This window comes from Macrobrachium nipponense, chromosome 2 (assembly GCF_015104395.2).
Source record: "Macrobrachium nipponense isolate FS-2020 chromosome 2, ASM1510439v2, whole genome shotgun sequence".
NCBI classification, from domain to species: Eukaryota; Metazoa; Arthropoda; class Malacostraca; order Decapoda; family Palaemonidae; genus Macrobrachium; species Macrobrachium nipponense.
This window is the reverse complement of record NC_087201.1, coordinates 128,606,791-128,630,380: the sequence shown is the minus strand read 5'-3', so window position 1 is coordinate 128,630,380 and position 23,590 is coordinate 128,606,791. Positions and strand designations below refer to the sequence as shown.

At 35.4% G+C, this 23,590-nt stretch overlaps 1 protein-coding gene across 5 annotated transcripts in view; it reads left to right on the top strand.

Annotated features, from left to right (window-relative positions):
• The window catches only part of LOC135220982 (protein PALS2-like), a 212,831-nt gene that overhangs the window by 78,986 nt on the left and 110,255 nt on the right, over window positions 1–23,590 (top strand). The gene's annotated exons all lie outside the window — the stretch shown is intronic.

Genomic DNA, 23,590 nt, shown 5'->3' with positions numbered 1-23,590 from the left:
ACCATCATTTTCTTTCTTTACCTACGAAATGAGCCACCTTTATCAAGAAACTTCCGTAACATAAACATCTACGTAGATATACCGGCGCAGATGGCTCACTGGCAAACCGTTGAAGCCCCTACCCTGTTCCCTGGCACTTCGTGAGTAGCAAGGCTCCTCTATTCCAACACTGGGTCCGGTGAGCAGTTCCAAAATTTGGAAAGCTACACCCCTCTGAAAAGAATATCCTCCTTACTTCATCCATAAAAGATTAAACAGCCATGGAGACATAAAGTAATACCGAGTCACTCTCATGTTGCGTATTGTAACAAAAACTTGACCTCCATCATGAAAACTTCACATATCTGTCTAAACATTACTTTCTTCACCATGCATCCACCCTCCGCACCATCCACACTGAGTCTTTATTAATTTCATCACAAGATTTTCTACGTCCATGACGGCACTAACAGCGTTCCCTTTATTCTAAAACTTCATAATCAATAATTGATTTCCATACTCATCATTGTCTCAACCTGTTATCTTCTCCATATTATTTCTTCTGTTATCTTCATTTCTTTCTCAGTCAGAACCCTACCAAATACTTTCTTAGATGTAATGTTACTGTAGAGTAACATTATGCCACTATAATTCTTACTAACCCATCTACCTGCGATTTACCCTTGGGAACCTTGTCCTATTCCAGCTATTATTTACCTACCCTGGTCAGCCAATTTGTTGCACATTCGCATTAACTTGAGGCATCTCGCATGCAATTTCATCAATGTGATTGAAAAAGGATGTGGATGAAAAAGGAGTTGAAAATCTATGGCAAAGTTGAGCAAATGTCAGAGGGATTTATAACAGAAATATGCAAATTGTTCTTAAGATAAATGATGCAAGATATGAGAAAATTTGCGGAAGGTATATGTATATATGTACATGGATATGGATATGGGTATGTATGCATGGAAGTGTCTATCTGTGTGTACTTATGTATTATACAGTATCAGCTCCTCATTGGTAACAACAATATTCATCAAAATATAAAATAAGTAAAATGGTGGGACTAGTTACAGTAGATAAGCCTGGCTTTATTAGGTTTGATGTTATTATGACAGTTTCTGTTGCGGGACAAAATTGAGGGATCGTAAAGATAAGCTTTTGTTCTATTATGATCTTGAAATTAAACTTTACACACAAACATATGCATGCATACATACATACATACATACAATACATACATACATACATACATATACATAGTATATAAACATATATATATATATATATATATATATATATACATATATATATATGTATATATTATATATAATCCAGGTGAAGAGGGTATAAAGGCATGTCTTTCACAAGTATCGTTTATTACACCAACGTTTCACATCACATGATGCATCCTGAAGGCTGGAAATTATATATTATGAATACTAAAACATCACCCACTCATATAAAACATCTCAAAAAAGCACAACAAATATTTGACATTTACAAATACAAATGAAAACGAGAACTGGATAGGAACACCTACCAAGGTAAGAGTTAAAAAGTGACTAAAAAGGCTGAGAGAAAATTAACATAAGAAGATGACTAAACAGAACGTGGAGAGTAAACAAACAGGCAGTTATGCTGAAAACAGTTGTGTGGACGACGATTGGGTGTTTAGTGTTGGTACATTGGTCTTTATAAGAAGGGACTCCAGTACCGTCAACTCGTCGACTCTACTTGCTGATCCAATAATCTTAAAATCATTGATGTACGAGGAGGCTTCTCAGGGTCCGTTTCTGCTCCCATCAAGGTGTCAGCTTTAGGACAGGATGCAGATTGTCCAATCCCGAATTATCTAATATTCGGAATCACTCTCAGATTTGTGGTGCCCGCTTGGACATCAATGATTTTAAGATTATTGGATCAGCAAGTAGAGTCGACGAGTTGACGGTACTGGAGTCCCTTCTTATAAAGACCAATGTACCAACACTAAACACCCAATCGTCGTCCACACAACTGTTTTCAGCATAACTGCCTGTTTGTTTACTCTCCACGTTCTTTTTAGTCATCTTCTTATGTTAATTTTCTCTCAGCCTTTTTAGTCACTTTTTAACTCTTATCTTGGTAGGTGTTCCTTTCCAGTTCTCTTTTTAATTTGTATTTGTAAATGTCAAATATTTGTTGTGCTTTTTTTGGATTTTTTTATATGAGTGAGTGATGTTTTAGTATTCATAATACTGTATAATTTCCAGCCTTGAGGATGCATCATGTGATGTGAAACGTTGGTGTAATAAACGATACTTGTGAAAGACATGCCTTTACCTCTTCAACCTGGATGTTGGTCGGGTCTGCTACCCCTATGATTCTTCTATATATATATATATATATATTATATATATATATATATATACTATATATATATATATATATATATATATATATATATATATATATACACACACACGCATCTCAATGACTTCTGCCATTGTTCTCAAATTTATGTTACGTCATTTATTCTAAAACAAAGCATACCTGTACATTTGTCAAGTCAAAATGGATCTAATACCGTAAACTGGCGTTGGAAACTTGAAGTGTACCGTGATTAGCTTATCATTCATTCATGAATATATGTAAATTAACGTATTTCTGGTATAAGATCATGCTAAATCTTGGTGTTGATAATAAGGTTAACGAGAGCCTGCAAGATTTACGTAAATGCATCAGGCTGCTTTCAGAGCTAGAAATGTAAATGAGAGGATATATCCAACAGACATAGAAGTCACTGAGAATATGAAAAAGGAATACGATTCATGTAGAATTGTTATTTGTTAAAATGAAATTTCATTAAAATAGAAATAGACTCACTATTCAGAATAAAAAAAATGTCGACGAATAAGTTTAATCAAGAACAAGTTTCATAAACCTATTCTTGCTTTGTTTGCGTCTGCTATTGATTTCTTAGACTCGTCACTTCCAACCATAAAAAAGTGGTTGTAGTAGAACACGTAACAATGACGCCAGAGGCCAAAAGAAAGGGAATAACTGCCTAGACCAGCAACGCATGTGAAAGCTTCTTATATCTTACTTGAGGTATTTGTGATGAATCGCAAAGCACAACGTTTCTGCCTGTATTTGATTATTAACTTTTCTAAAATTTGTAGGAATTTTCATTGCATATTTCACATGATTTTTCTATTGTATTCAGAGGTCATCGTCTCTGGAATTAATATTTGTAACGTAATCAAAGGACCTTTCAATGTCCTAAGATTCCATTTATTAAAACCGGTTTAAGAATTTGTAGTAAACCGGTTTTTAAAAGGGGACTAGAGACCTGCTAAGAAACCTGGAAGGCTACAGCATAATCGAAAAGTGTTCGTGTTGATGTGTGCTAACGTGAGAGCGTGTGCGAGCGCGCGCTCTAGTCTACTTGTATATGTGAGAAATGAAACATATTTATCATATATACAAATGAAAAGTTATTTATATATGTATATATATATGAATGTATATATATATATATATACTATATATATATATATATATATATATATATATATTATATATATATATATATATATATATATATCTCGCAATAGTAAACCATTAATATCGGATTTACTTAACCTTCGTAGTGACGCACACCCAGAGAGAATTTAATTATTTATGATAAGTTCTCGTACACTGACTTGGTTGGTAGTAGAGTGACAGTGACCATAGTCATTCAGCCATAATGAGAGAGAGTACTTATAATAAAAATTTCCGATAGGGTCAATGTTAATTCAATGGTAAATTCCCAATGGAAATTGAATTCTTATATTCTTATAATTTTGTGGCTTTACGGGTTATTTTGACAAAGTAATAAATGAAAACGTATACGTTTAAACCAAAGAGTACATATAAGGTATCGAATTCACTACATCTTTCGAATAACTTTCATCCAAGGGGAACTATAAATGACAATTCATCTGGCCCGGGCAGGTTTCGAGCTTGTCCTTTCGTTGTTTTAGAAACAACAGCACTAAGATTATTCGTATTTAGAATTTTTGTAGCCCAGTTCCTCAATCAAGTTCATGTACATGTTGGAAACTAATTTTCTCTTTGTTTAGTTTTAATAACAATGTTAATTAATATATTGATGAAGGCCTAACAATAAAATACAAGACTATATTAGTCTCGTTTCTATGTAAATACGAATGAATTAGTCATTCTTATTAATCCCAAACGGAAAACAAAAAAACCACCGATCCTCTCTGTTGTGCTGACCCATGAAAGCTTTTTCTATCATAGAAACAAATCGTTAAGTCGTCTTATCAGCTAAACCTGCTGCCAAATACCCTTGAACCAGATTCAGTAACGAATAACACACACACACACACACGCACACACACATATATATATATATAAGATAGATATACTATATATATATATATTATTTTTTTTTTATATATATATATAATGTATTCATAGACGTAGAGAAAGCATACGACAGAATCCCAAGAGAAGTGATGTTTTTGGTGTTTAAGAAAAAGGAAGTCCCAGAAAAGTTGGTTATGCTGGCCGAGATGATTTATAAAAGAATGCGCACTAAAGTGATAACAGCAGTTTGGGGAAACAGAAAACTTTGAAGTTAGTGTTGGATTACACCAGGGGTCAGCATTAAGCCCATTTTTGTTTGTGCTGGTCATGGATGTGTTGAGTGAAGGGATCAGGACTGAAGAGCTATGGCAATTGCTGTACACCGATGATTTGGTGATTACTGCTGAAAATGAGGAGGACGTACAGAGAAGGGTTGGAGAGCGGCAGGAATCTTTAGAGAGGGGTGGCTTAATGGTGAATGTAAATAAAACAAAGGTTTTGTTGAGCAGTAGGGAAGATAGAGACAGAAGAGTAATACAAGAAAGAAGGGGCTTGATTATAAAACAGCAGAAAAGTTTAAATACTTAGGATCTACTTTAAGCCAAGAGAGAGGATGTGAGGCTGAAGTTGACAGTAGGATAAAAGCTGCATAGGGGAATTGGAGAGATGTAGCTGGAGTGGTATGTGATAAGAAAATACCAGTCAAACTAAAATTCAAGATATATAACACAGTGATAAGACCAGTGTTAATGTATGGAGCAGAAACATGGACTCTATGAAGATAAGAGGAAGTAAAGCTTGAGATAACAGAGATGGGAGTGCTGAGGTGGATTGTGGGAATATCGCTGCTTGAGAAATTGGAAAATGTTGAATGAAATGAGAAGGGCAGGCTTAGTAAAGATTACAGAGGTGATAGGAGAGTCACGATTGAGATGATACAGGCATGTGTTGAGGATAGATGAAGAGGAGGGAGTGAAGAGGGCTTGGGAAGAACCTGTTAGAGGAAGAAGATCAAGAGGGAGGCAGAGAATTAGATGGCGAGATAAAGTGAAGGAAGATATGGAGAGAGGTTTGGTGGAGGATGATGCCTTTGATAGAAGGCAGTGGAGAAGGCGCATTAGGCAACCGACCCCTTAATATAGGGGTATATATATATATATATATATATATATATATATATATATATATATATATATATATATATACACACATACACACACACACACACACATATATATTATATATATATGTTATAATATATATATATATATATATATATATATATATATATATATTTATATATATAGCTCAAACCGTCACGGAACACTCGTGAGACCAATACCTACCATACATCCTCTCATTGCACGGTACGGTGACGACTTCTTCTTTCAACTGACAGGCTTTGGAAGTCTTTCCCTACTTCTATTTCATATGATTTTTATGGCCTTCCGTATTTGAGGGACACTTCTGTTAACTCGAAAGCTAGATGAACAGATTATCTCCAATTTTGTCCAGAGACAACTGGCTTCAGATAAGATGGAGAAAATATTTCAGATTATGAGTAATGAAATTGGTAAGAATTCCTAAAGAAGTGGAAACAAAGTGGGCATAGTTATAGAAGCAACTGCCTTTCGAGAGATGATCGTTTTACAGCATCTGGCGTACTAAAAATGATGCTGGAATGATAAGAAACAATCAAGCTTAGGAACAAATTAGGTCTGCATTATAGACGCAAGAAGTTCCATCATACCATTCAACGGGAAATACTTATGTCTAAAAGGAAAGTTTATCTTCTTTTCACTGTCAAAGGAGTGATTTCCCCTGTGAGTAGACGTGAATCAACCACATACAGACAAAACCGGTTTCATACTGTGCTACGAAAGACGCAGTATAAATATGTTAGAACGCACACACACACACACACACAGAGAGAGAGAGAGAGAGAGAGAGAGAGAGCTTTTTTTTTTCTATTAATATGTTTTCTTATAAGTAAATAAACTTTCCAAACAGTCTGGTTAAATGCATAATTCGCAAAGCACAAAACCAGGAATCCTCTCTTCCTCTTCCTTAGCGCGCACACATCTCCAATCATCCAAACAGAAACCATCCATTTTCATGATGCGTCCCCCATCTGCGTAGGGACACTGCACCAGTCCTAATAACGCTTATTAAATTCATGGAAGTACCCAAAGAAAGAAAGGAAGAAAATAAAGCGATTTCCCCCATTTGTCCCAGACCGCTGAAACATCCGCATTAGTTTTATCCCGGTCTTTGTAACTCATCAGCGCCATCTCTTTATCCCCTCAGAAACGGATGAGCGACTCACTGTTCTTGGTGAGACGGGTGATGTTATCTTCAGCCACTCACTCAACGGCAGAATGGATGTCTTGGCACAGAGTTTGCATATGGAAAGGGGTTTTTGTGAGCGCCCTGGGTGTTGGTGACAGTAGCTAGACGGACTGCATTAGATACTTTCATGCAAATGAACGGAGAGAGAGAGAGAGAGAGAGAGAGAGAGAGAGAGAGAGAGAGAGAGAGAGAGAGAGAGAAGCGACCTCTGCGTTGTCATTTCTTTAAAATGTAATGGTCTCTGAGCAAGGAGACATTGGATTTGTGAAATATGTCACAGATAAATTCTTCTTTGTCGTCTTTTTTCGTTACATACATCGAGGGATAAAAAGTGTATTAAACTATTTTAGTATGATACCCTAGCAATCTTCGTTTACTAATACACTTTTCATGACAAGTAACGATGTGCACTTTTACAAAACCACCGTCTCTTCAATCTCTCTAAGGATTTAATTTCATCGTCTCTACTCACACTAAGGCGGAAGTGTTTTTATATATTACCGGCTTATATATGTAAATTATTGCAGTAGCAGTGTTATATATCATTACTTACAAGCCTGGTGTTGACAAGTAGTATTATGGTCATTCATAGTAGATGATATACGCTGCTTTGTGAGTTAGTTCTTGAAAACTTAACGAATCACTATATTTGCATAATTATATATCTGTTGATTTTCTGGCGAAGAACCAATCAGAATTCTTTCTTTGAAATATGACGTCCACTCCTATTAAATTTTAGCCTGTTGGATGAACCAAGAAATACTTAGCAAGACAAAGAATGACACGCTCTTGAAGTGAATGTTATTAAGGACTGGACGTTTTGCTTGATCCGCGAGGTCGCGACTCCTAGGCAGTATTTGGGATTGTATTTATTATTGTTAAAGCGATTATTGTTATCTTTATTAGCTATTTCCCCCTAAAGAAAGTCTATTTTGTTCTCAAGTCAGTGAACGTTTTGATCCAGAAGAACACAGCGTTCTCGATCTAGCAAGGAACGGATATTGTTATTACCAGTGCTTTCCTTTTTCTTCTTCACTTTTTAGTTTATCGTTTTACTGGATACTTAAAACCATGTTATTAAGAAAACCAAAATTTTTGTTATAGTGTATTATCCATGTTTTGTAAAGGCTCCTTGAGTTACTTCTGGTGTTCTCTACTTCTTGTGTTCTCAATCTTGGTAATGAAGCCTTCCACCTTAACGCTTGATGTCACTACCAGACATTTATCAGATTTTGCAACGCTTCTTCTCGAGTACCAGCTAACACTACTGTTCCATCTTTCAATTCACACCTCAAAATGCCTTACCATAAATTCCTTCAACCCCAATATGCCATTATACCAATCTTATTCTTGTGAGATACCATGAAGACAATCCCTTGGCCTCTTTATACTATCGATTTTCTTTCATGGATCATTAATTTTTACTCCTTTGCTCAGACAACGTTTAATGCCAAACACCAACAATTTGCTTTCAACATAATTTTTTTTAATTTATTATACTTTGCCTCTTTATATCGTCATTATATACTTATGCTAGAATTTTGCAGCCCACCGTTTTCTTAGCAAGTATTCAGCCATGATGTAAATGGAAAAAGTAACTTACATATAAGTGAAAACGTTTCAGTGTCAAATTTTACTTATTATCTACTTTTCTGTATGGCAAAATTCTTGTAAACCATCTCAAGAGCGGGTCTTGGGTGGCCGTATATCGCCTCCCCAGTACATCCAAGTCGCTCGCCAACAATAGCTGAATTCTCACGTATTTGGGATTTTTATCTTTTGATAAAAAAGAAGTGGTATAATCATGATAATTTCTGTTATCATTAGAATGATGTTTTTAAGGTCTTCGGTTGCATTACTTAGGTTGTAAACGAACTAACAATAAATAAAAAGAAGCGTCGGTAGCGTTCCGAAAAACGTGAGAGTTAGGAAAGATGAATCCCGGCCTGGAACTCGGCATGGTCTCAACTCGCGAGTAGTATACATTTCAGTTTCAAATAAACAGTCTTCCAGTGTGCAAGTGGTTATTGAGAGTCTTCCAAGGTAGATTACTTGACTCGGTGAAATTGTGTGAATATGCAGAATCACATAGTGTCAGTGAACAAATGAAGAGAGAAAGACGGGTAGTGTGAATAGGTTGTCTGCAAGTTGTAAATATTTGCACATGACAACAAGAGAGGACTTCTTGTTTGTTGCGTTTAAAGAACATAATATTTTTCTAGAAATAAATGGTCAAAGGAATAATAAAAACATATAAATCATTTAATATTATTAGACGAAATTATTTTTAAACATACCTTGTTATGCGCTTAAGTGTTTCAAAAGTGCTACACTCTTTCATTTATTTATTCAACACATGATAAATGGAAATTATTGCAAATCCATTACTTATCTCCTTACATGAGAATATAGGTAGATGAGTAGCGTAGAGTATAAGCCAGCCTCAAAAATCAATACACCTCACCAGCCGGGAATAGCGAGAAACATCACAAATAGAGAGAGAGAGAGAGAGAGAGAGAAGAGAGAGAGAGAGAGAGAGAGATGGAAGAGGAACGAGAATTTGTGCATGGATTTGGCAAGTATGGGCACATGTATGTTCTTGTGTGTTGTGTATGTACACACACACACACACACACACACACACACACACACACACACACACACACATATATATTATATATATATATATATATATATATATATATATATCAATGAAAAATAAAACAAGACCCAAAATAAGAAGGCGAGAAAGACTTTAATACTGAAAAAATAACAGTTATATACAGAAAAGTAGACGTTAATGTCGGAGCCTTTTGAAAAGATTTACACTTTGACTCTTAGAGGAAGAAGAAATACTCAGAGAGAAAGAGAAAGAGAGAGATTCCCTCTTACCCCAGAGAACTCATTTGTAGCCTAGACATCGGCTAGACTTTGGGGGTCCTTCTCGCCCCTTTCCTGGTCCAGGCACGGGGAATTATCGGCAAAACAAATAATTGGGGTAGTGATAGACTGCTTTCAAACGTTTTATTTTATTTATTACAAGGATTTATTTGATGATTTTGGGTAAATAAACTATAACTTAGTTATTAATCTATTTTTATATGTATTTATTTCTTGAAAAATATAGCAAAATTCTATTTGTAACATCTCTAATAACATAGTTTACCGAATTTTAATATTTTTCTTTTAGATTTCATCTCGAAAACTTGTATTTGACGTTTTCTTTCATGTACAAAATATTCGTCAGGGCGCTGAATACGATAATACGTATCGTGTTAACGCCGTACTTCAAACCAAACGTTGGTGGGCGTTGACCTTAGCAACGTTTTCCGATACTCAGTAACACCAGGGGAAAGTCACCGATTGGAGAGGAAGGTTCGAGGGAGAACAACGCACATTTATAGCTTATATATCTATGCAAATATATAACTTCACATGCATGCACATGTAGATAGATACACAGACTGGTTGTATGTATGTGTAACCATATACATAGTAACAATTATTTTCACTTCTGTCCAATTTCCATCGTTTATCCGTAATAAAGTTCGTACACACACACACACACACACACACACACACACACACATATATATATATATATATATTAATAATATATATTTTATATTATATATATATTAGATTATATATATTAAAATTAGGGAAACAACATAAACAGACTTTAGCAATCGGCCTCTTACGTTTGACTGACTTTTGATGTGTGGTCAGTAAGAATTAGCAGTGAAGTTTGTTTTTATAATTACATGCAGCCGTCTTCAGGGATAAATGTAACATTGAAAAAATTGTGTATCATCGCCATGATGACAGAAATATCGTACAATGATTAATGATGAGCCTTTTATCGTATGATGAGTGACTATGAACATTTTACCATACTTACAGACGAGGGTAAGATTTCGTAGGAACGCAAATACAAAAAGTGAGCCTTGAAAGAGCCTTCATAGATCTAGATTAAAAGAACACTGTTGTTTGCGATGAGATTTGGGTTAAGATGATGCTACTTTGTGGACTCCAAGATTAACCAGGACGCAAGAAAGGTAGTGGACGAACTAGTTTAGTATCCCTTCAATCGGTACATCGAATCCTTTTTGCATGGCTTATCATCCATCCGCTTGGGAAAAGTTCTGTGACCAAATTTTGTGTGATGGTGGTCCAATTATTTTTCGTTTACACTAAAAGTTTTTTCACCAATGCTATGGGATGGGATATTGAAGGATCTGGCTTGCAAGACTTGTTGAAAAATGATCGAAAGGGAATTATACGAAGGGGGGAATGTTTGTTGACGTATCACATATACAAACGCACGCACTCATATGTAATACACACAATTTATATATATATATATATATATATATATAATATATATATATGTGTGTGTGTGTGTGTGTGTGTGTGTGTGTGCGTGCGTTTACATTTGTGTGTATGTATATCTTCACAATTATATGTTTCTGTACTTACCGTGGATGTATTACATATGTGTTTTTATAAAAGGCCTACTAAGGTCACTTCATGGATATCAAAGATGGAGCAACCTAGTGCACGCAAATTTATAAATCTCATAATATAGGAAAGGCTTTGTAATATTTAGTTATACATAATGTTATTAAAAAGCGAAATTAGTTGCACACACTTTTTTTTCTTGACCCTCGAGTACTTTGAAGGTTTCATTCGGCTCAAGAATTGCAACTTAGAAAATGTGATATTGAAATAACTTTTGCATATTGCTTTAAAGTTGTACACCGAAAGCGTTCATATTCAAATTTACTGTAATTTTGTTTTAGCTTTTTTGAACGACCAGTTAAAATGAAAGGGTTACATGTATTTTAATAATGAAGTTAGGATTTTGTGGATCGCCAAATGCTGCTTCATCTTGCTTCCAAGTAAAAATAAATAGAAGGAAGGAAAGATTACGTAATAAGATGAAAGGCTAGCGAAGTCAAATTATTGCGGGTTAAGTGATATATCGGATATTTTGTTGTGCCCTTCTTATAAAATTTTCGGTATGATAATTGTTGCCTTCCACACTATTAGTACTAACAATTCAAATCCACTTGAAATTTCTTGATTAATCTATTATTACCAATGATATTTTTCTCGCCACTGCTGTGATAACAAATCTTGGTACGCATTGACAAGCAATGATAATTATAATTTTCAAGTTTTGAGGCTGCGAGTGTCTCTTACATACCTTACACGCCATAATTTGGTTTTCATCAGAAGACAGCTATAATGAGTTATTTACACGCAGACATTTTTAAATTGTTGATAAAGAGCCTAGCGATACATAACCTCACACTTTCTCATTTCATTTACAATCATCGCTTCCGTCGTGAGGTCATATTGAGAGGTGAACATCTCCACCTTTCGTATCATGTTAACCGCGTGGCAGAGTTGGCTAGATGGATTGTGTGTTTAGAGGGAGCGAGACAAACATACGTAGTTCCCCTTCGCCCTTCCCACCCACTGATTTCCTTTTAAATGTTCCTTATGCTAATGGCCTTTCTGCGCCCTTGCATAGTTCTCTAATGTGCCTTCATTTCCCACCTGTCTTCCGTCGTTTACCTTTAAACGACAGAGAATGAAGTGGATTTAGTGATCCAAACTGGTAAAAAATTAATTGCATAATATTTACGTTGTTCAGTATTATGAGATTTTTCCAGGTGTGATGGATATCACTGTTTTGTTTTCATGTTTACAAACAGTTTTCGTATTATACCAAAGATGATCAAAATTTTAGTTTCTGCAAGTTTCTTCTGATTCTTGCAAAGTTCTAAGGGGGTCGGTCTGCTGCTAATTTCAATTGTCGATCTTACTCTTATTCTCCTTCATCTTGATTAATTTTTGTTATTTTCAAGTTACGTCCGATACCAATATCGTTTTACCTTTTTGGTCAACCTCCCCAGATATAGCTTAGTATTATTATTATTATTATTATTATTATTATTATTATTATTATTATTATTATTATTATTATTATTATTATTAAGAGTTGTTTTCCTGATTAACAAAAAGCAGCCTACGTCCGGTATTTATGAACTACAAAGAATAGCGAAATTAGTGGCCGAAGTCTACTATATATTTTGTTAGTTTGATACCGCAGAGTGGTGTTGACATCTCTCTTGAGGCCTCCGTCATGATTGCATTATTTTTGTTGCCGAATGCGTTATATTTATCGTGGTGTCCTCGACTTTCACTCATTTTTTGTTGACAAATCATAGCGTGTGTTGGTTTTGTTCTGAGCATTAATTTCCATCTTGTTTTTTCTTTGATTGCGCAATTTTTAATTCCGTTCATTCTTCTCTTGGCTAACGGATGTTCGTTTGTTGCCGATATTCATTCATTCAATGCTCTCTCCTTTATAGATTTAAAAGAAAAAGAAGGACCTTCAGAAGAAACAAAAATAGAAACCATGTTTTTCTTATCCTCTCCTACGTTGTTTGTTTCCTCCATGTTTTCTACTCCTATCCCCAACTTCCTCCCAGGATTACTGACAGCATGTTTTTTTTTCCCGTGTTAACGTTTTTATAAAAAACTTATAAAAAGCAGATACAGTGTAAAACCCTACTTGTAACTAGTGCTTTAACGTTCACTTCGTAAGAGGTCACGAATTAATTTTCTTTGGACACAGATTCGGTTATTGGCTACATCTGTGTTCCAGCGATATCAGTTACTCGGTTATTAGGAGCATGGGGCGGATTACTTAGTCACGACTGTGTAGTAGAGGATAACGGGCACTTCAGGCTATCAGCAACATTTGTAAATGTTTATCTCTGGTACGATATATTATAAACCAAAATGTTCATTTAGGAATTATTTTAAAAAGCAGTAGATTTCCAATAGGTGCTGAGAATCATCAAGAAGAAATGTTACATAACTAAAATACTATAAGACAAAGGTGAAAACGGGAAGAAAGATACTATCAAAAAGTTAATTCTAGATGCACGAAAGAATATGCAAGGCGAATCATCACCGAGTGTTGAAGTGATGCAGGCAATATCATGTGCTTTTTTTCCTGGCATTTTGGATCTTTACTATGGAGATACACAACAAACTTCTGAAGTCCTCTCTAGGAAATGAACCTCAAAGCTCTAGGTTCAATTGGTCTTTGGCGGTCTATTGTTGTTATGGGTGCACCTTCTTAAGGTTTTGGATAGCTGCAACTTTAGCGACTTTAAATGACCAAGATTCTTATATATTAATCACGCAATTTTTTAGACAATGAAAGTGTTATAGTTTTATATTTTCTCGTTTACTATTTTTTCTTATAAAACCCAGCGAATCCCATATGGAATTCTAAGCTTTCTCGAAAAGTTTTATAATGCCTTTCTTGTTATTACGTCTTCTGACAATTCCGTTACGGCCATTTAATAAAGGATGAATCAAAATAAAAATGTTATAAGAGTAATTTAAACTTGCCTGTATATATTTATGACAACCAATTTTCGTATATTTGTTGAAACACTATCCTAGGAGTTTTATATTATTAATATCTTACAAGAATTAACTGATGAATATAGGTTTGATGACGGTGAGGACGGTCATAGTGACGGATGGACCGTGTGAGAGAGAGAGAGAGAGAGAGAGAGAGAGAGAGAGAGAGAGAGAGAGAGAGAGAGAGAGGAGAGGGGTCGCGGCCCACGCTAAGCTAAAGTATTTCCCTGATGTCTTAAATGGTACAACAGATACCTATGATGAAATCCAGCGTGAGTTTCCCATGGAGGGTCGATCTCCTATTGATCCCAAGGCGATAAGGCCCTCTGGCGTTTCCCGCAAGGATGCCAATAGTCGGCCGTTGCTCGCTCTTCCCAGGATTAAGGTTCTTATTCAGCTTTATGTACCGCTTTTGTAGCTTTATTAAAACTGGGTTTTAGAAGGACATAGAGAGAATTCTTTCAAGATTTTGGTAAAGTAAAATGATAAAGCGAACCTTCCGATTTATTATATTTTAATGTGATTCGGTTTGACAGAAATGCGATGTGAATTTTGATCAACTCGTTCGATATGGTAAACGTTTATTTAGGCTTTAGTCGGTGTACTGTTTGTTAGTTAAGGGATGATTTAATAAAGGAGCAATTTATTCTTTTTGGAAATATGGGTGAAATTACGAATTTCCTGATATTTAGTTTTTCATTAGGAGATTTTTACTGATAGTTCAATACTTCCTGTTATTTTTTATTTCCCCTACGACAACTGTTCTCTCTAGTAGTCATAAATCATTAAAAAAAAGAAACAAACAATTACAGAGTTAAAGCTTTGAATAAAACAATTTATCTTCCGAATCATTTTATACCTGACAAATATGACGTTACACACTAGGATGTTCTTAAATAAAATATGTGATTATGTCATCCGGACATAAATAAAAATATATATTTTATTTGCTCTATCAATTCTTTCTTATTTTGTTATAATTTCAGCCGTGATATTTGGGGTGGAATAAAACGCAGTTCAACCGTCATGGACGAATTGGTCTTAAGAACGAAATTGCTCGTAAGATTTTGCGGTTTACCATTTTCCTTTTTACACATCCCCAGCCAGAATGGAGGCATGGACCTAGATTTAGTAAGACTGATAATACAGCCAGATCAACTTTGCTTCGGCAGACTTTCATTTTAAACGATTCTGCGGACAATCTACTCGGTAATGCCTATTTTTAACTCTCACACTCACTGCTAAAGAGATGATGACGCAAAAGAAATACATTACGCATGTTTTTTCTCATTTACTTGCTATTTGCTTACACCCACACACACACACACACACACACACACACACACACACACACATATAGTAATATATATATATATATATATATTATATATGTAGTATGTGCGTGTGTGTACATGAACGTGCGTGTTGGGGACGGAGTTTGTATGTTATTGAATGCTTATGTATGCTGTCTGAAACGAGAGAGAGAGAGAGAGATGAAAAATAAGCAAATTCTCCATTTACTGCTCCAGACATTCAGAGAACCTGTATCTTATTAACGAATATGCATGTATGCGTATGAACACAGCAGTATTGCTTGCATACATTTAAGGCTCATGCGCAATATGCACGCAAATGACCATCCAGGGACTAAACACTTTATTTAATACTGATGATACAACTGTAACACCGACGTTTAGAGGCTTCCCAAGGGAAATTAAATAGCAAATATAGAACGACCGCATTTTATGGCATCTCTTAACAACTACCCTCCAAACTTTGCATCTAGCTGTCAAATATAGCTGAAAAACTGAAATTACAATGGTTCTCATTGTCGTATCATATGCTAATCGAACATGCGTCACCGCATCTTTTCAAAAAATTATGAAAAATAAATTTTCGATAACTGGTGTAAGGTTCGGCGGTAAAATGTTAACAGGAATTAGAATTCTTTATTTTGCACTTTCCACAAGGCGTTATCGCGGGAGGACGCGTTCTGAAGTCTTTTGCCCTGTTGTCTACGAACTTCACCACGTAGCCAAGTAGGCCTTGATAATTATCAATATATTTTGCTATTCGCTCTTTTCCGTAAAGTCGCACGAAAAGGAACTTTCTCGAATCCATTTCTGTCACCATTTTATACCAATTCTCGGCTCAAGTTTTAAAAAATCAATGAGTCATTTTTTGCGAGCGTGGTCTGTCCAGAGTTTGGCGGGGAGATCCTGATACACGCCAGAAAGGACGTCTTGTGTCAGCGACACTTCCCTAAGGGTCGTCGTTTCGGCGCATCGGACAAATTAGCGGAACCGGATGTGGGATTCGTTTTTGCAAGCTAATGGTGAGGGAAAACTGCAGATAGATCCCTGAATCCGGCGTGGAACATTAGGCTTTTGGAGGAAGTGGCAGAGGGATCATTTCAGATTGAGGAAGGGATAAGTAAAATAAAATAACTCGAATGATGATGATACTTCAAAGACAGCCTGGACAGAATAGAGAACTTAACGATGGAAAAAGGCCCTTGAAGATGCAAGAAAAATAGGTATGCGAGCGAAGATAGTTGAGGAAGAAAATAAAACAGAGAGAGAAAGAGAGAGATTATGAGGAAGAAAAAGATAAACAGACGAGAGAGAGAGAGAGAGAGAGAGAGAGAGAGAGAGAGAGAGAGAGAGATTACCAAGTCCGAGATGCTTGTTATTGCATATTTAAATTTTTCAGATTACTGTTTCACCCAAATAATGTAAAACGCTGGAAATATTTTTCTAAAGTGCAATACAGGCAATGGAAGTAAATATAATAGAAGCGAGAATATGGCTTAACTGTGTCAAAATTTACACAGCGATGGCAATTTAGAGTTACTTAGATAATTAATTTGAATAATTCACAAATCATATAATGTTACGAATTCCTTGAAACTTATAACCGCCCTTTAAATCTGTGCATCTTATGCATATATCTCTTCAGTCTTTACATGGATAATGGTATAAATATATATATGTATGTATGTATATATACATATACATACACACACATATATACATGTCAATATAGTCCACAGGAGAAAAGAGAGAATATGTCTCTTTTCTCCTGTGGACTATATCGACATATCTCATCTTCGTGTTGTGAAGATTTATATATATATATATATATCTATATATATATATATATATATATATATATATATATATATATATATATCATCGTAATCGTCCTTATCTGTTTGCGGTGCGTTAAATGGAAATTCTGTATGTCACGTATTAAATGGACGAATGATAGGAGTTTCCGTCCTAAATGCTCAGGAATCTAGTATTATCCGAAAAATTCATTAGTGAACAGACAAAATTAGGTCAGGTGATCGTAAGTTCCTTACCACTTCGTACGTGACCATAGGTGGGAAGAGATAAGGCACGCTCGTGGACTTTAAGAGCAGAAAATCTGAAAGGATTTGAAATGTGCATCTGAGAGAGAGAAAGATTTTTATTTTATACATTATTTTATGGTAATATGACAACCATATTTGTCATTTGTGTTGTCTAGTATTATTATCTTTTACTTCCTGGTACAGTAGTTTGTTCCGAATGTTTATGTAAAAAAGGGAAATCGAAAGTGGCATACCTGTATAGATAATAACAAAACAATTAACATGATCAATGTTAAAAATCCACTTTCAGTTATAATAACTATACTCTGTTTTTATCCATCTGTCCATCCGCCTGTGGTGTTTCCGTATGGTAACTCTGCGTCCCGGGCTTTAGATAGTTACATTCAATAATAATAATAATAATAATATCCTATTTCGAATATTAACGGTGTACTTCACATACAGTAAATTATTAAAACACTTTTCAGTTGCAAATGTACACCCAGATATCCTTTTATTTACCTAAAACTTACACATACCGTAACTATTTAAAGCCCGGGACGCAGTGTTACCATACAAAAACACCACAGGCGGATGGACAGATGGAAAAAAACAGTATAGTTTGTTGACTCTGAAACCGCCATGAAACACAAAGGCATTGAGTATGTCGTAGTCCAACACAGAGGCACTGAGTGAGTCGTAGTCATTGTGAGCTGTTTTGGAAAATAACACAATATTTAATGCAGAAAAAGCACAGGACACATTGATAAGGCCTCGTTCTCATAAAGCATAAAAAATGTGTTGTCAGATATGCACATCTATAGTCCTTATTGGCTGATGTAAAAAATAAATTATTTGTAATAATTATTATTACTAAAACTATGAAAAACTAAGGAAGTAATTTAGGAAAAAGAAAGAAAAAAGAAAAAATATTACATCTTTCCTTTCCTTTCCCATGCAGCTCCTTCGAGTAACGGGACAGATAGAATAAAATACAGAAGATTTAAGACAGATTCACGTTATTGTCAATGGGCACACTCGGTCTACAAAAGTAAAGGTAGGAGGAGTCTCTAAAGAAGGGGAAATAGGATAAAAAAAAAATGACTCCCATGTAATGAGTGTATCTGAAAATGGGTTAAAACTCACTTCTATGATCCTTGCTTCATGACAAATCCAACTATTTTCTGTATTTGTATTTCGGATTCATACTTTAGTAAGAATTTTAACGGACATATGGAACAAATAATAAAAGTTGCATCCTTGTGGAATGATTTCACCTTCGATTATAATGCATTGTAAGAAAGTTGGTACTTTCAAGATTTAAAATATATGTATTGGAAATAATTACTTCACAATTTTAGGCACGATGATACATAAAATATATGTCGTTACCCTTCAGTTTCTCGTTCAAGATTTTGTTATTAAACCTGGAGTTCATTAGCTGTGAACTGTGTGACACATAAAATAATTATGTGAATGCACATTGCATTTAATATTATTATTATCCTTTCTAGCTCCTGCACAACGGCAATCTGTAAACAGTAAAAGATAAAATATACCATTGGAAGGTCAGAAAAATCATGTCATCCTTGCATTTTTTCCTTTTACTCTCACAGGTTATAAAGCTTTTTTTTTGTCTGCCCGTTGTTTGTACAAGTTTTTATTTACATGTTGATGCAAGTACATTTTTTTTAATGATTTTTGCGTTAGCTATAACTTTTTCATGGTTACTGGGGTTTTGACTTTAACTCCCCTTTTCCTGAACGCTGTCAGGGTGAAGTATGTAATCTCTCTTGAATTATGGAATATGTTTTAAATGATGACACAGAACATCATATGATTATCTATCTGTCTATCTAGCATTTCTACTCGATAATCAGAGCAATTTTCGATCTTTATTCAAATACATATCAGAAGCAGAAAGAACAACATTGATGTTCTCATTAGTGATCTCTACATCTGGGAGGTGCTGGCTTTCATATCGTACATGGAGTGATCCTCATAAATCAAGTGTACTAGCCCCGACATCATTAGTGTAAAGATATCTCTTCAAAAATCTTCTTCAATTTCATATGACTGGTTTGAATATTCATTAGCGGTGTTATTTATTTTACGGCTTATTTCCGTTAGTCAAAGGACAACTATTTATTTATTTATTTTTTATTAATTGTATTTGTTTGCTACTGTGCAACGCTCATCGCTGCTTCATTTCCCAAAGGATACTCGTTTACTCTTTTCCTGGGTAATTGTCCAATAAACAGGCGGTGTTTATGCAAGACTTGACGAGACACATGTTTGCGTAAACGTTTTTGCGTGAATATTCCCACTCTGTTACCTTGAGCGTATCTAGAGCGCTTAAAAACACGTCTAGTCGAGTAAGAGGTGGACCTCATTCACCTTCCCACGAAGGTCGGTCACCTTTTCAAATTCGGCATCCCTCTACATCCTGACTGTTGAACGTGAACAATATCGAAGCTAGAATCTCTCTGTCTGGTTGGGGGAGTCTGATTCACAAGGAAAGCGAGATGGAGCCAACCTCTCTTCATTTGTGAGTTGCCATGTCGGGGTTTTAAGGTTGTTCAACGTTCCCTTTAATATGGGATTGAATATGTACCCTTCACACAACGGCCAGTTTCACGTTTTCGTTTTATCACCGAGGCAGAAGGAAGTACATTTGTTTATCTTTGGTATTCCATATTCGTGATGGCAGTCAGCGCTATTTCTCTCTCTCTCTCTCTCTCTCTCTCTCTCTCTCTCTCTCTCTCATGGTAAAACGCTGTGAAAAAGAAAACTACTACCTTTTAGCTTGATGAAATCAACCGCTTTTTTGCATGTATAGCACTTGGATATTCATGTACTTGAATAGAGATAGAAACATTTCTTTAAATAAATGATAGTGTTTGCAAAAGCAACTAGTTTATCTTTCAAAATGATTTTTCACCATATAAAATGGCATCTTGTGGCATCAGCTACACACACTTATATACGTAAATACATTTATAAGCATTTTACAGGCTTATTCACACGCATATATTTGTAAATGTGTTTGTGTGTGGTCTTTTTATATGCACATACTTAAATACATAAGTAAACACCTTTATACTGATATACATAAAATACATATGTCTGTAGTATGTATTTGATGATATGTATATATATAATATATATATATATATATATATATATATATGTGTGTGTGTGTGTGTGTGTGTGTGTGTGTGTGTGTGTGTGTTCCCTTATGAGCTAGGGTTAACATCACTGTCTCTCACACTCCTTTCTTTTTCCCCTTTCCGTTATTCCTGGGTTAGATAGAAACATTAACTAGCCTTTCCCATCGGCCTCCACTTTAGGAACGTCTCAGATACTTGCTTAGTACACTGTATTCTTTCAGTCGGAAGGCGGGGTCCATTAAGATGATGTCTGTCTTTTTTTTTCTCAGGAAACTCGTATTATCGATTTAAAAGTTCTACCACCCAAAGGAGTTAGTTTATCCAGGAGTCGCCTTAAAGGTGTTTGAATGAAAGAGGTTCTTCCTCCTCTCGCATTATTCTTGAGGATTTATTTATGTACATATATTTGCATAAATACAGGGGCGTGTATATATATAGATATATATAAAACACGAAAACATCTGAACATCTTTATAGGTGTATGTATACATATGTTTATGTATATTATTTACACGCGTTCCACCAAGTGATTTTGGGATGAAGTTGCTAGTACCCATAAATAACAATAAATCTAACATTTATTCGTAGTCACCAGTCGAAGTATTTATCTGACCCAATATTGATTAACTTTGATGATAGGATGACCTCCGGCTTGGCAAACGTGTTAACGTCACGGTGTGTGTGTATATATATAGGCATATATATACACGAGTATATATGTACGTATATATATATATATATATATATATATATATATATATATATATATATATATATATGTGTGTGTCTGTTGTGTGTGGTGGGTGTGTGTGTGTGTGTGTGTGTGTGTGATCTTAGTTGTACATATTATCCACAGTAGTTACGCACTGCCAAATATAATATAACAAACAATTCCTGTCAACTTCTTTTGTTCATTCCATTCATTAGGGAGCTCTTTCAGACCACCTCGCGTTCCTCTTACTCCTGATGATGCGCCTGTGCCCTAACAAGTTCTCTTCGCCTTCCTCTCCGACTTCTCTTGAATCTCGGGGTCAACCATCGCCTCCCTTTTCTAAACTTTCGTCTTTCGGATCGTTAGACCTTCCTTCGATATTTGTGAATATCGAATATAAATATTCCTTGCCAGTCATACGTATTCGTTATGCAAAATGAGGCCTAGATTTGTTTGAATAAAGAGCATCAAGTGGTAAGTAAATGATGCATACAAAAAGTTGTGACTATTAAGGTTTGCTTGGCGTTTCTTGATTCGGCTCTTTCGGCGATGAGAGGCTCTTATCCAGCAATGTTTAGGGTATTGTTCATTTATCCAAAAAGGTCTTCTTTTACCATTCTGCAATAATTTTGAATTATGAAAATTTTTTTTTACTCAGTATCTTCGTGCTTACTTCAGATATTGACTCATTCCCTCTTCCTTATTTTATAGCACCTGATTCAATGACACGAGTCACCTCTCTTACAGCTCCGCTTACCCAGTGACCCCTGGAGCAGATTATTAATCTTCATACCAGACTCCTAGATCCTCATCAGCCTTTGCTTTCTGCTCGTCATTTTTCTCTTTCATTTTCTTGAGTTGTAATTTTCATTTCTTTGATAATTTACCTTCATAGTCTACGTTCACCATTTTCCCGTTGATTCTCTCAAATTCGATTCGACTGATGATTTCGATCTATTTCAAATGAATACGATTCGGACGAAATCATTTCGATCTGTTTGAGAACACTTCGATGGCTTAAATAATTTCTGTCTATTGGAGACAACTTCCATCCGTGGCAAGCTGTACGCAATTTAGATTCAGTCGCATTGTGACGACTCACTCTTTTCAAACTGTGCACAAGACTTTGCAGAGCTTTCTTGTTCATGTGATAAAAAATATTTCAGCTTATCTATATCTTAGACATTCAAGTGTGAACAACCATCTATGCTATGTACTTACATGTGTGTGCATGTCTATGGACAACATACATTCAGGTTTTAACTTTTCAATGTATGCAATGACGAGCCACAAAAAAATAGATATGGTGGCCAAGGACTGCACTTCGTAACTGCTCACTATAGTAGATCGTCGGTAATTTACCATCTCTGGATGATCGTGTAAACTGCTTTTCCTTACATAACTGTTTATCGTCACGCATTGCACGGACATGTGTATATCACTCAGTAATGAGATTCACTTATATCTTCTTCGTCGTGTCTATCGAACGCCCAACTATATAGTGCAGTAAGAACAGGAGACGTCTTCAAGGCTAACAAGTTCCCGGTGTTTGCTTTAAAGCATGCAAGCAGGCTAGGGTCGTGTTCATGTTCACAGGCTTTCCTTCAAAGTGTGCATGGAATCACCTTCTTCATATACATCTTTAATCCTCAAGAGTTCTTTTCTTTTTATTTTTTATTTTTGGTTTCTCTGATTATCAAAGAAACATCAGGCAAATCTTCACTGTGGCAATAATAAAAATAAAAATGCACTCATCAATAAATGATTCACCATGGGTGAAAGTTATTCCTAAGGTATGGGGTTTCGATATTAAACGCTACTTGTAGCTTAATTTTTATGAATAGAAATGTCATGTATGTATAAGTGACCAATAAATGTATTATGTATTAACAGAAGTTTAAATATTTAATTTTTGTGGTGGTCTTTCGCTCAATAATAGCGCAGCCATATTTCTCAAAACGTAAAATGTCGAAGAGGTTCGATAAAAGTGAATATAAAATCCCTTCTGTTTTTACTAAATTTTGTGTGAAACCTCCATTCTCATCTAGAGGTATACGACTCCTTTATAGATTTCCCAAAATCTCTGTCTTTGTTCAAGGACAGCAGTATCATATTTTACCCTTTTTTTTTTTCTTACTGGGAGGGGCGTTGTGGAGTCATGATGATATCTCATGGCTGGATGCCTGTAATTGGAAAAAGGCTTTACTAGGCAGA